This window comes from Bombina bombina, chromosome 2 (genome assembly GCF_027579735.1).
Source record: "Bombina bombina isolate aBomBom1 chromosome 2, aBomBom1.pri, whole genome shotgun sequence".
Classification (NCBI taxonomy): Eukaryota; Metazoa; Chordata; class Amphibia; order Anura; family Bombinatoridae; genus Bombina; species Bombina bombina.
The window spans coordinates 1,109,254,036-1,109,265,403 of record NC_069500.1 but is presented as its reverse complement, the minus strand read 5'-3'; positions in this window follow the sequence as shown (position 1 = coordinate 1,109,265,403).

Below are 11,368 nucleotides of genomic sequence, written 5' to 3'. Positions count from 1 at the left end.
CTGTGACTTGGTTTTTGTTCCCTGCGATTCTGCAGTTTATGTGATTTTATGTGGGGCTTTTCCCTTCGCTGTGCGAGTGTGGTATGTAGAAAGTAAATGTCAGCACTTTTCACTGCAGTTTTTCGCAGTTAATCTGGTTCTCACCTCACTCCTAGGTGAGCTGTGGCCTTTATTGTGTTGCGTGTTTAATAGTGGAGGTCCGGCAGCAGATTAGCAAAATGGCGGCGTTCCCGCCGTTATCTGGACCTTCCCTCCCGGCCCCTCGGATGCTTTAAAAATTTGTTCAGGGCTCTTACCGGGTACTTGAGGTCTTGACACTTGTCCCCTGCTTGGTGTTTGGGGGTCGTGTGGAGTCTGGCTTTGTCCGGTAACTTTGCGGCTGCAGCTGCAGCTTGTCCCTATTTCTTCTGTCTGGCGGCTTTTGCGGCGGGGGAATCCGATGATTGATTCCTTGCTGATGTGTGTCCGGGCAGTTGTGGTTTCCCCTGCCAAGGATTTCAGCGTATTTTAGGGGCACTTGTGAGGCTTTTCGCCAAGTTAGGGGCTGTAAGCAGCGGAGCTCCTTTCCCTGCTTCCACCCTCTGTGCCCTCCCACCGGACAAAGTGTTCAATGTTAACTATATTTAATAGTTGTTTAGTTCTTTTATTTTTATTTTTATTGTTGCTAACACCCAGATGGAACATCTTAGATTTAATATATACTGGACTGAATACAGCTGAAAGGGAGTTGCCCCAGCAGGGGGCTTATGTCATGGAGGGGTGTTTGTTACATCTCACCTTTGCCTTCGGATATACACATGAGACTTTACTGTACCTGAACTATTGCCTAACCTGCCTGGAGTTTACCCTCTGGGGTGGATCTGTTCTGGTGATGTTCTCTCTCAGGGATCTGTCCCTTACAATTATTTTTACACTCCTGCCCAAGGATTCTAATGTATCCCAAAAATTACCTAAGGGTCGACAAAAGATGTGTATAAATGTATGTATTTGTCTATTTCAATATGCTGCTGTCTGTTCTTATGCGGGACAGACGGCTCTCCTGGGCCTGCATTATGCGGATCCACTTGGGAAGTGCTATCACCAGTCCTATGAAGGCTCTAAATGTCAATGTGTATTTATCTATGCAATGTCAATACTTATCTGCTATTTTAGTCAATTTCAGTACTGTATTACCTATTACTACCTTCACGATCGCAATGTACTTCAAAGCTTAGCCAAATGCCATCCAAAGATACATATATGCGTTAGTATTTTATTGCCATATTATGCCTTAGTCAAATGCTTTAAGCCTAGATATATATCTTTAACTGTCAGGTCACTCCTCATGTATTGCATTACTCAATCCCTATATTCTGTTATTTGTTGTTACTCCTTATGCCAGGGAATTAGGTCAGAACTGTGTAGGCTTCACATTATACGTGTGGTTGGGTGGGTGTGTGGAGGTGGGGGGGGGGAGTGGATGGAGATTGTTTCGGGATATAAATTTTTATACTGTTTTTAATATAAGTCCACTTCCTTGGTACTGAACCCCCCCCCCCTTTTTTTTTCTCTCCCCTCCTCTTACCTCACTTTCTTTGCTCTGCCTAATTGTTGGGATAAATTACACTTAAACTGACATCTTGCAACGTAGGGGGTATTAACTCTCAGGTAAAGAGGAGAACGATCTTGTCCCATTTGCAGAAATTAGACTCCACGAAACCCATTTAACTGATGCTGAACATGAGAAGTTGCAACAAACCTGGGTGGGATCAGTTTGCTATCTTTCTTACACTAGCTTCAGTAGAGGTCTAGCAATCTTGTTTGGTAAGCGTCCAGTTGAAGTCCTACACACACATAAAGACGACAGTGGTAGATTTTTGATACTAAAAGTTAGATTCCAGAATAGTACGTACATCCTTTGCAACATATATGCACCAAACTCTAAAATTATGACCTTTTGGGATACACTGATTCAAACTTTGGCACCATTTACGGGTATACCATTTATTCTGGGGGGGGGATTTCAATCTCACCCCAAGTCCAAGGGTAGACAGATCTTGGTTGGCCCCGGTAGACGACAGTGCCAGGCTTTTGAGATACAAAGGGAAATTTGAAGGTAAGGTTTTTTCAAAATTGCGAGTGGATCTGTCGATGTGCGACATTTGGAGAAGGAGGCACCCTATGATAAGGTCTTATACTTGCTTGTCTAAAACGGCGGGCTCCCTCTCTCGAATAGACATGTTCTGGATATCGGACTGTCTGATACCCAGAGTCGGCGATGACAAAAATCAACTCGATTGTGCTCTCGGATCATGCCCCAGTGGGATTGAAACTGAAGCTTTTCACACCCAGACCAAATAGAAACACGCTAAGGTTCCCATCGTATTTGGTGACCTCGGAGGCTTTCCAAAAGTATCTCATCCACTGTTGGAATGATTACTACACGGAAAACCAGCAGCACCTGGACAGACCCCAATTATTTTGGGATACTGCCAAGGCTGTCCTCACGGGACACATCATTTCCTACGTAGCCAATTTGAAACGCAAAGCACAACTTAAACATGATGAACTGCAGAGTACTTTGGAACACGCTTGCCAATGTTATGAGGCAACCAAATCCAGAGAATCTTATGATGCACTCATAATGTCCAAGGAGGAGTTGGACGCCTTTTTGAAACAGAGAGCGGCATCTGACTTGCTAAAATCGGCAAGTAAGTTTCACAGATATGGCAATAGATCGGGTAGGCTGCTTGCCCACCTGGTAAACAGAAAAGAGACTTGACATGAGATTGCAGCTATACAACTTAAGGGCACTGTATACAACACCCCAATGGAGATTGCGGAGGGCTTTGCATCATACTATAGACAGCTATATGCTAAACAGCCTGAAGCTCCTGCAGAGGCACTAGAACGGTTTTGGAGAACGGTGTCGCTTCCAAATCTGACTGAGAATCAGTTAGTCTCCCTGAATGCTCTGATCTCCTTGGAGGGGGTGCAGATTACGACCAAAGCAATTGCCTTGGGCAAGGCGGCGGGCCCTGATGGCCTACCTGTAGAGCTATATCGTATGCTCTTGCCACAAGTATCCCCAGTACTTAATAAACTATTCAATGGTCTGTTTTGTGAAAACGATTACCCCTCTGACACCTTTTCCTCTGCCTTTATTACCCTAATTCCAAAACCGGGAAGGGACCCCTTAGAGCCAGGATCTTATCGTCCCATCTCACTTTTAAATTCGGACTACAAGATATTCACTAAAATTCTTGCAAATCAGTTAAAAGTTATCTTGCACACCCTCCTTGGCCCCGATCAAACAGGCTTTGTATACCAGCGTACTCCTGTGACTAACCTGAGGCGTGTACTCCATGTCATCAATCATTATTGGAACAGAGAACAGACTTGTTCCAGGATAGACAATTCAGAGGCCTTTCTCCTTTCTCTTGATGCGGAGAAGGCCTTCGACCGAGTCGAGTGGCCTTACCTTTTCAAAGCTCTGGGCCATTTTAACTTCCGGGGCCCTTACTTGGAGATATTGAAAAAGCTTTACTCAATGCCTAACGCTCATATCCTGGTGAATGGATGCTTTTCCTCTGGTTTTACCCTGGAGAGAGGTACCAGGCAGGGGTGCCCCCTTTCCCCTCTGATCTTTGACCTGGCCTTGGAGCCTTTGGCAGTAAGGTTGCGTCAAATCTTCCCAGGGGTAGGGCTCTAGGGTGCTTCACTTAGCATTATACGTGGACGACATGTTGTTTGTGGACTCCCCGAAACAATCTACCCCGACCATACTAGAGACGCTCGAATCATTTGGCCGATTCTCAGGCTATAAGATAAATAATACTAAGTCTGAAATACTGTGGCTACACAGACAAACCTCTGAATCTGCTTCGTATCCTTTTGTGGAGGTGACTGACTCCCTCACATACCTAGGTATTAAACTACATAGGAACCCTCACAAATTGTATGGACTCAACATCACGAGCCAATGTGATCTGATCTGCTCTAGGCTGACTAGCTGGTAGAATCTTCCTTTGAGTCTCACAGGACGCATACATTTGTTTAAGATGTCCTTGTTGCCCAAGATTTTGTACACCCTTTTCTTAGCGGAGGCCTTGGCCTGCCACATATCCAATACTATAATTGGGCGGTGCTGATAAGATTGGTGCTAGACTGGCAGTTGGACACAGAGCACTTTTGTGATAAACAGCTGGAGGAGAATGTGATAGGGTCTTGCAGCTTGGCGTATCTCCCCTACTGTCAGTGGAGGGATGTGCCCCAACATGTTAAAAACAATCTTATGTACAGGGACCCCCTCAGAGTTTGGTTAAGGGTGCATAAGCTGCTGAACCATCCAAACCCGGCACCGAAATATATACCCATTCAGGGTAATCTTTGTTTCCCTAGTGGAGACGAACATGCCCCATTTGGTGTGTGGAGCGCGAGGGGCTTGCGGAGGATGGGGGATGTTCTGGATCCACTGTCGCACACCGTCAGGACATTTCAGGATCTGAGAGCTGCTTTTGATCTCCCTAACCAGCATTGTTATGCTTACCTGCAGCTCAGGCACTATGCTAGAGCACTAATGGATGAAAATTCAGAATTTTGGTCTCAGGCACCATTTGTAATCCCCCAGACTTCTTTCAAAATGGGGGGCTTCTCCATTTCAGGAATTTATCAGGAAATTCTTCGAAGGCACACTGCTGTGGTTTAGTCTGGGGTCCTGGAGCGGTTGAGATTGGATACTGCCACCGAGATATCCATTCAGGATTTACAGGATAGCCTAGTGCAGACTAAGGTAGCTAACCTGGCATTGTCGTTGAGGGAGGCACAGATTAGGATACTTAATAGGGACTACATCACTCCTAGTAGGAGGGCAAAATGGAACCCCAACCACCCAAATAGATGTGTGAAATTCCAGCTGCCTGACCCCTCCCTGGCTCATTACTTTTATGATTGCCCATTGGTTAGGCGTTTTTGGGGTTGTGTGCAATACTGGCTCAGGACTGTCCTATGTGTAGATGTCTCTTTCAATCTCTCTAACATATATTTAGTTAAGTGGACTGCGGTTAATCCTAGAGTACGGCCCCTTTTAACGCTTTGCACATTACTAGCACAACATTGTATCCTGACCTATGGTGCTCAAACCGTTCCCCTACGGTGGCACAGTTCAAGAAAACCCTCTTTAAACACTTATTTATAGAACGACAAGACACATGCTGGGATACCAAACATAGACTGCCACATTTCCTGAGGAAATGGAAATGCCTTTTGGAGAAACTGCCGACAGGCCAGCAAATTCAAATCCTTAAACCCTTCGCACACCATGAAATAATGCTAGACGCAACCCTTAGGGGGAGTTGACGGCCCTTTCGGGGGAAGTGCAACCGCAAGTCAGAGCCAGCGATTCGGAGATAATCCTTATTGAATCTTTCTTTTAGTCACCCTCTCTCTTCTTCTCCCTCTCTCTCGACCACCCCCCCACCCCCCGCCCTCTTTTTTTTTATTTTTTTTATCCTTCCCCCCCGCCCACTGTGCATTCACACCTGCCTATGCAATGCCCTACATTTTGGGTTCACAGGGACCTAGTTAAGGTATGGTTATCCGATTCTTCGGGTTTATTTAGGGTTTGTTGAGTTGAGTTATGTTATTAGAGTTAGGAATGTTATTGTATGGAAAAAACATATATAAAATATTGAGGGATACGTGCAAACTGTCGGACCAAAGTCCCATCTCTTAATGAATGGCTACCGAGTCTATGATACACCTGTATAACAAGATGCCGCTGCCTAGGCTATCTGAAAGGCATGCACTGTATTATCACATGTATAATTTAATTACTTGTACTGTCAATCTCTGCTAATGTCTACCAAGCAGATGTATCTGTAGATTATGTGTTATTTTGTTGTATCCTCAATAATAAAAACGAATTTGAAAAAAAAAAAATCCTAACATTACCAAAAAAAATTACATTACTTTAAAAATAAAAACCCCACCATTACTAAAAAAAAACTTACATTACAAAAAATAGCAAAGAAATTACCACTAAAAAGATGTATGCCTATTTTAATATCCCAAAATAAATAAAAAAACACCCCAGAATATAAAAAAACTTTATTCTAAAACGAAAGTACAAATGGCCCTTAAAAGGGCCTTTTGTAGAGCATTTCCTTAAGTGATCCAGCTCTTTTTCAGGAAAAAAAAACCTTCAACCATCTAACAATAACACCTCACCCCCAAAATAAAATAAAAGCTATCTAAAAAAAATATAATCTAAAAAGTGCCCTGAAAAGGCACGAAGATGATGGCGGTCGGGTTTCATCTTGATCCCTGTGGTGGTCCTTCTTGAACCATCTTTTTATTCTACGGTGGCCCATCTTCTTATATTCATTCCAGCGGCAGTGTCGGTGGCAGCGGTGGTCTTCATTTTCTGAGCTTGAACACGGAGGTCCTCTTCATGCAGTCCCCAGCCGCACACTGAATTTGGAATGTGAGGTACCCCTTTTATATAGGGGTACCCTTGCATTCCTATTGGCTGATTTTAATTTTCAAATTAAAATCAGCCAATAGAATGAAAGCTTTCCTTTTATTCTGCTCATGTTGCATCCTACACAATATTTGGCCACAGAAAAGCATTTAAGATAACCATGCTCAATTTAGACTATAAAATGCTAATTTTGCTAATGCACTGTTTATTTAAAAAAAAAAAAAAATTGCACAAAAAAAGTTATAGTTAACCAGAAAAAATAGTAATCACACTGTGCTGGAAAAATACACCAAAAAAGCCAGTAGGTAAATGGAGATTCCTCTAACTCCAAACAACAAGAATAAAGAAAACACAACAGTATCCAAAGATACTACAATAGAACCTCTGGTGCTGTCAAAACAGCTTAATTTAGGTGAAAGATATGACTTATATTTTTTTAAAGACACAGATATGTGAATCGGATGTCTATAATAAATTAGCATAGGTAGTAGAAAACCTAATATGAACAAACCTCTAGTTATGCGGGTGATTAATTAACAAATAAATCTTGAAATTGCGGTATAACAATGGTTCACAGAGAGAGCGAAAAATGAAACAAATATAAATTTATTACAGCAATATCACATACACACAATATAAAGCAATGGTAATAAATTAACCTAAAATAATGCTGATCAGGCGTTGACAATGTGTAGTAACAGTTTAAAAAACAGGGTCTCCCTATATAAGTCGACACAAAACTAAAAACAATCACTAAAATAATTAAGCCAAGAAAGATCCCAGAGGAATCAGCTTAAGATCCACATCAAATTTGGGCCTTGTCCTCCCAGTCAGCCTTTGGGAAAACTTTTTTCTTGTTTTCCCAAAGGCTGACTGGGAGGACAAGGCCCAAATTTAATTGCAAGTCCATTACCACAAAGGGACACAAGAGAAAGAAAAAGAAGGGCCTCCGACAGAGAGGAATGAAAGGAGGACGTGGGAGACTCAAAAAAGATCTGATTCTGAAGGGACCAAAAGACCTAGCTGCAGCCAACGGGATAAGAGACTGACGGTTTAAAAGACCGGATATTCTATGATACAGGGGCTTGACAAAGGCCCAGAACGGGCTGAAACGCGTTGCTCCACCCACCTTTTTTATCATTCAGGTGATCCAGACTCAAGTTCCTGTGCCAAGATCACTCAAACAGCTCAGAACGGCGTGTTTCAACTACTGCAAAGTGCTGCCGTACACTGTGCTTAAAGGGAGACTGTGACGACTATTCTCCAAGTACCGAAATCAAACAGCTGAGACTACAGAGAACCGCTATGGTCTCCGGACGACTTCCAGCTCCAGCTGATGTGGATCTTAAGACGGTTTAGGATTAGGAGAACCTGTTGCCACGGTGACATTTTTAGCAGTAATAATATGGCAGCTGTGACAAGCACAATTGCACTCATATTTTGCAAAGTAAATCCACTCTGAGTATGTGAACTTAGTACTGCCAATGTTTCACCTTTATCTGCTTATGAGGAACATGTAAATGTCCTGTGCAACTCTTGGTGATTATGTTCAGATCACACAAAACACAACACATTTAAACACAGACTGCACATATGACCGCTAATGTGAGACTCTGTGGTGTCAAAAATAAGATACTGCTTCCATAAAATCATATTCACCATTGAGCTGTACAATTTGCCATACTAATAAAAAATATCTTCAGAAACATTATACAGCAAATCTCTAAAGATTCAGCTCTATTCCATAACATAAACCTGGTACAACATTAATTTTACATAAATTGGTCAATAGATAAAATAATTAGCCTATAAACTAAAACAACGAAACTCATCGAAATATGTCATAAAATATGCTACAAATAATGTCACTTGATTTTGTAATTAGATAAAAAAAGTATCTGGTAGATTACGAGTTGTGCGTTCGCCTTTTAACGCTGACAAAATGGTAATTTCAGCATTAAAACAGCAACGCAGCCATTACAAGTCTTGTCGGTATAGCTGTACTGCAGCCTTTTAGTCTATAATGCAACGTCATTCCCGCACTCGTAAAAATGACGTTTTTTTCATGGGACTTCCATAGCACTGCCATTACGAGTTTTGCGGTGAGGCTAAAAAGCTTGCGTTACACTCTATAACGACAAGTTTTGTACCGCCATCTGAGAGCAGTAGTTTTGAGTTTTACACAACAAAACTGTTAAATAAAACTCATAAATAAAGTGTTACAAAGTACACTAAACACCCATAAACTACCTATTAACCCTTAAACCGAGGCCCTCCCGCACCGCAAATACTATATTAAAGTTATCAACCCCTAATCTGCCGCTCCCGACATCGCCGCCACTAATACAATTTAGTAACCCCTATTCCGCCGCCCCCGACATCGCCACCACTATAATAAAGTTATTAACCCCTAAACCACCGTCCTCCCGCATCGCAAACATTATTTAAATATTATTAACCCCTAATCTGCCATCCGCCTACATCACCCCCACTATACTAAAGTTATTAACCCCTATTCCATCGCTCCCCAACACCGCGGCCACTATAATAAACCTATTAACCCCTAAACCGCAAGCCCCCCACAACGGATGGATGAAGACCTCCCCGCCTGGATGAAGACCTTTCGCCGTTGGATGTCTGGACTTCAGGAACTGTAAGTGGATCTTCGGGGGTTAGTGTTAGGGTTTTTTAAACTTTTTTGGGTGTTTTTTTAGGGTTTTTCTTAAAAGAGCTGAATGCCCTTTTAAGGGCAATGCCCATACAAATGCCCTTTTCAGGGCAATGGGTAGCTTAGGTTTTTGTTAGAGTTAGGTTTATTATTTTGGGGGGTTGGTTGGGTGGTGGGTTTTACTGTTTGGGGGGGTTGTGTTTTTTTTACAGGTAAAAGAGCTGTTTACCCTTTAAAGGATATTGGTAGTTTATTGTATGCTAGGCTTTTTTTATTTTTATAGGGCTATTATATTAGGTGTAATTCTTTTTTATTTTTGATAATTTCGTTTGTTATTTTTCGTAATTTAGTGGGGGGTTTTTGTAATTTAGTAATTTAAATTTTTGTAGTAGATACTTTGTAATTTTTATAGTAGTGTTAGGATTTTTTTAAAGTGTATTTTAGTTTTCTTTAATTAGTAGTTAGTTTAATTTTAGTTTAATAGTTATGCTACTTAGTTTTTTTAATTTAACAGGTAAGTTTTAATTTAATTTAAGATAGGAAAATTGTAATTTTTAAAAAAAGTTAGGGGGGCTTTAGATTTAGGGGCTACTAGTTTAAATTAGTTTATTGTGATGTGGGGGGCTTTCAGTTTAGGGGTTAATAGTTTAATTTAGTATATTTTGTTGTTGGGGGCTTGCAGTTAAGGGGTTAATAGTTTAATTTAGTATATTTTGTTGTGGGGGCTTGCAGTTTAGGGGTTAATAGTTTAATTTAGTATATTTCATTGTGGGGAGCTTACGGTTTAGGAGTTAATAGGTTTATTAAAGTGGTGGCGGTGTCAGGAAGCAGTGGAATAGGGGTTAATGAATTTTTATAGTGGCGGCGATGTCGGGAGCGGCAGATTAGGGGTTAATAACATTATGTAGGTGTCGGCAATGTCAGAGGCAGATTATGGGTTAATAACATTATGTAGGTGTCAGCGATGTCGGGGGCGGCAGATTAGGGGTGTTTAGACTTGGTTTTTATGTTAGGGTGTTAGGTTTAAAAACAACTTTTTTTTTCCCCATAGACATCAATAGGGCTGCGTTACAGAGCTTTTCATTCCGCGATCGCAAGTGTTAGTTTTTTTTCTAACACGCTCTCCCACTGATGTCTATGAGGAAAGTGTGCACGAGCACGTCAAAACAGCGCTTGTATTTTGAGCAGTATATAGCACAATGCAACCATGTCGCATGCACATGCCGACTGTTTGAAAACTTGTACTGGCAGTGGTATTGAGGGTGAAATAACGAAACTTTTGTTGCGTTCGTTAAATACCATTCTAACGCGCATAACTTGTAATCTACCTGTATATGAGCAAGTGTGAGATTATACAACTACAATGCAAAAGTCAGAAAATCTATGGCAGTTGTTTTGGATGTTAGCAAATCAACGTATAAAATGTCCCTTTTCTTTGATGTATATCCTGCACAATCAATGGACCCTGTAATGAGTACAAGAGGACAATTGGGCAATAAGTATGTGACAGCTTTGAATTTTTATATTAAAACTTCTTAAAAGGGCTATCTACAAATAGAAACACGAGGTCACTTAGCTCTGTCCATTTATCTCCAACAATTTAGTGGAAAAAAAATATTTCTGAGGAAATGATTCTCCACTTAATATATTCAACAAATTCATAAAAAGTGTTGCTAATAGACAGTATTAATTGTTGATAGTATTACCCAATGTCTATTCTTTCTCACATTATGTTGCACAACTGATCAAAACTTTTTATCTTTGGTAAATAAACATATCCTATCCATTATGCTTAGACAATAACATAATTTCAGATTAATAAAACACTGTTTCATTGTAAGTAGAAGAATGTCAGAAATAATTGGATAACGTAGATTTGTTTTTAAATGACTATATCAAAATTCCCAGCAACCTGCTGGACCTTTGCCACCATTACTAGAATGTTACACATTAAAGCTCTATAAGTTGCATAAAAATTGAACTGTTGCATACAATTTTTTGCAGTTGGGAATCGGACTTTGGTGATTCAGTGTTTGCTTCTCTCTGTATGGTTATCTAAGTTTTTGTCAAAAAAATATTGATGGAACACTAGGTCATCTGAAACAGCCTTAAATAAATATGCTCAGAGCTTGTGCAAGAGTGACAAGGGCAGTGACATATCAAGTCCGTTTGCAGATACTGTTTTCTAAGTAAACAAAGTGTAACTTAATAATTGACTTCAGATTATTTTTCAGGCTTAA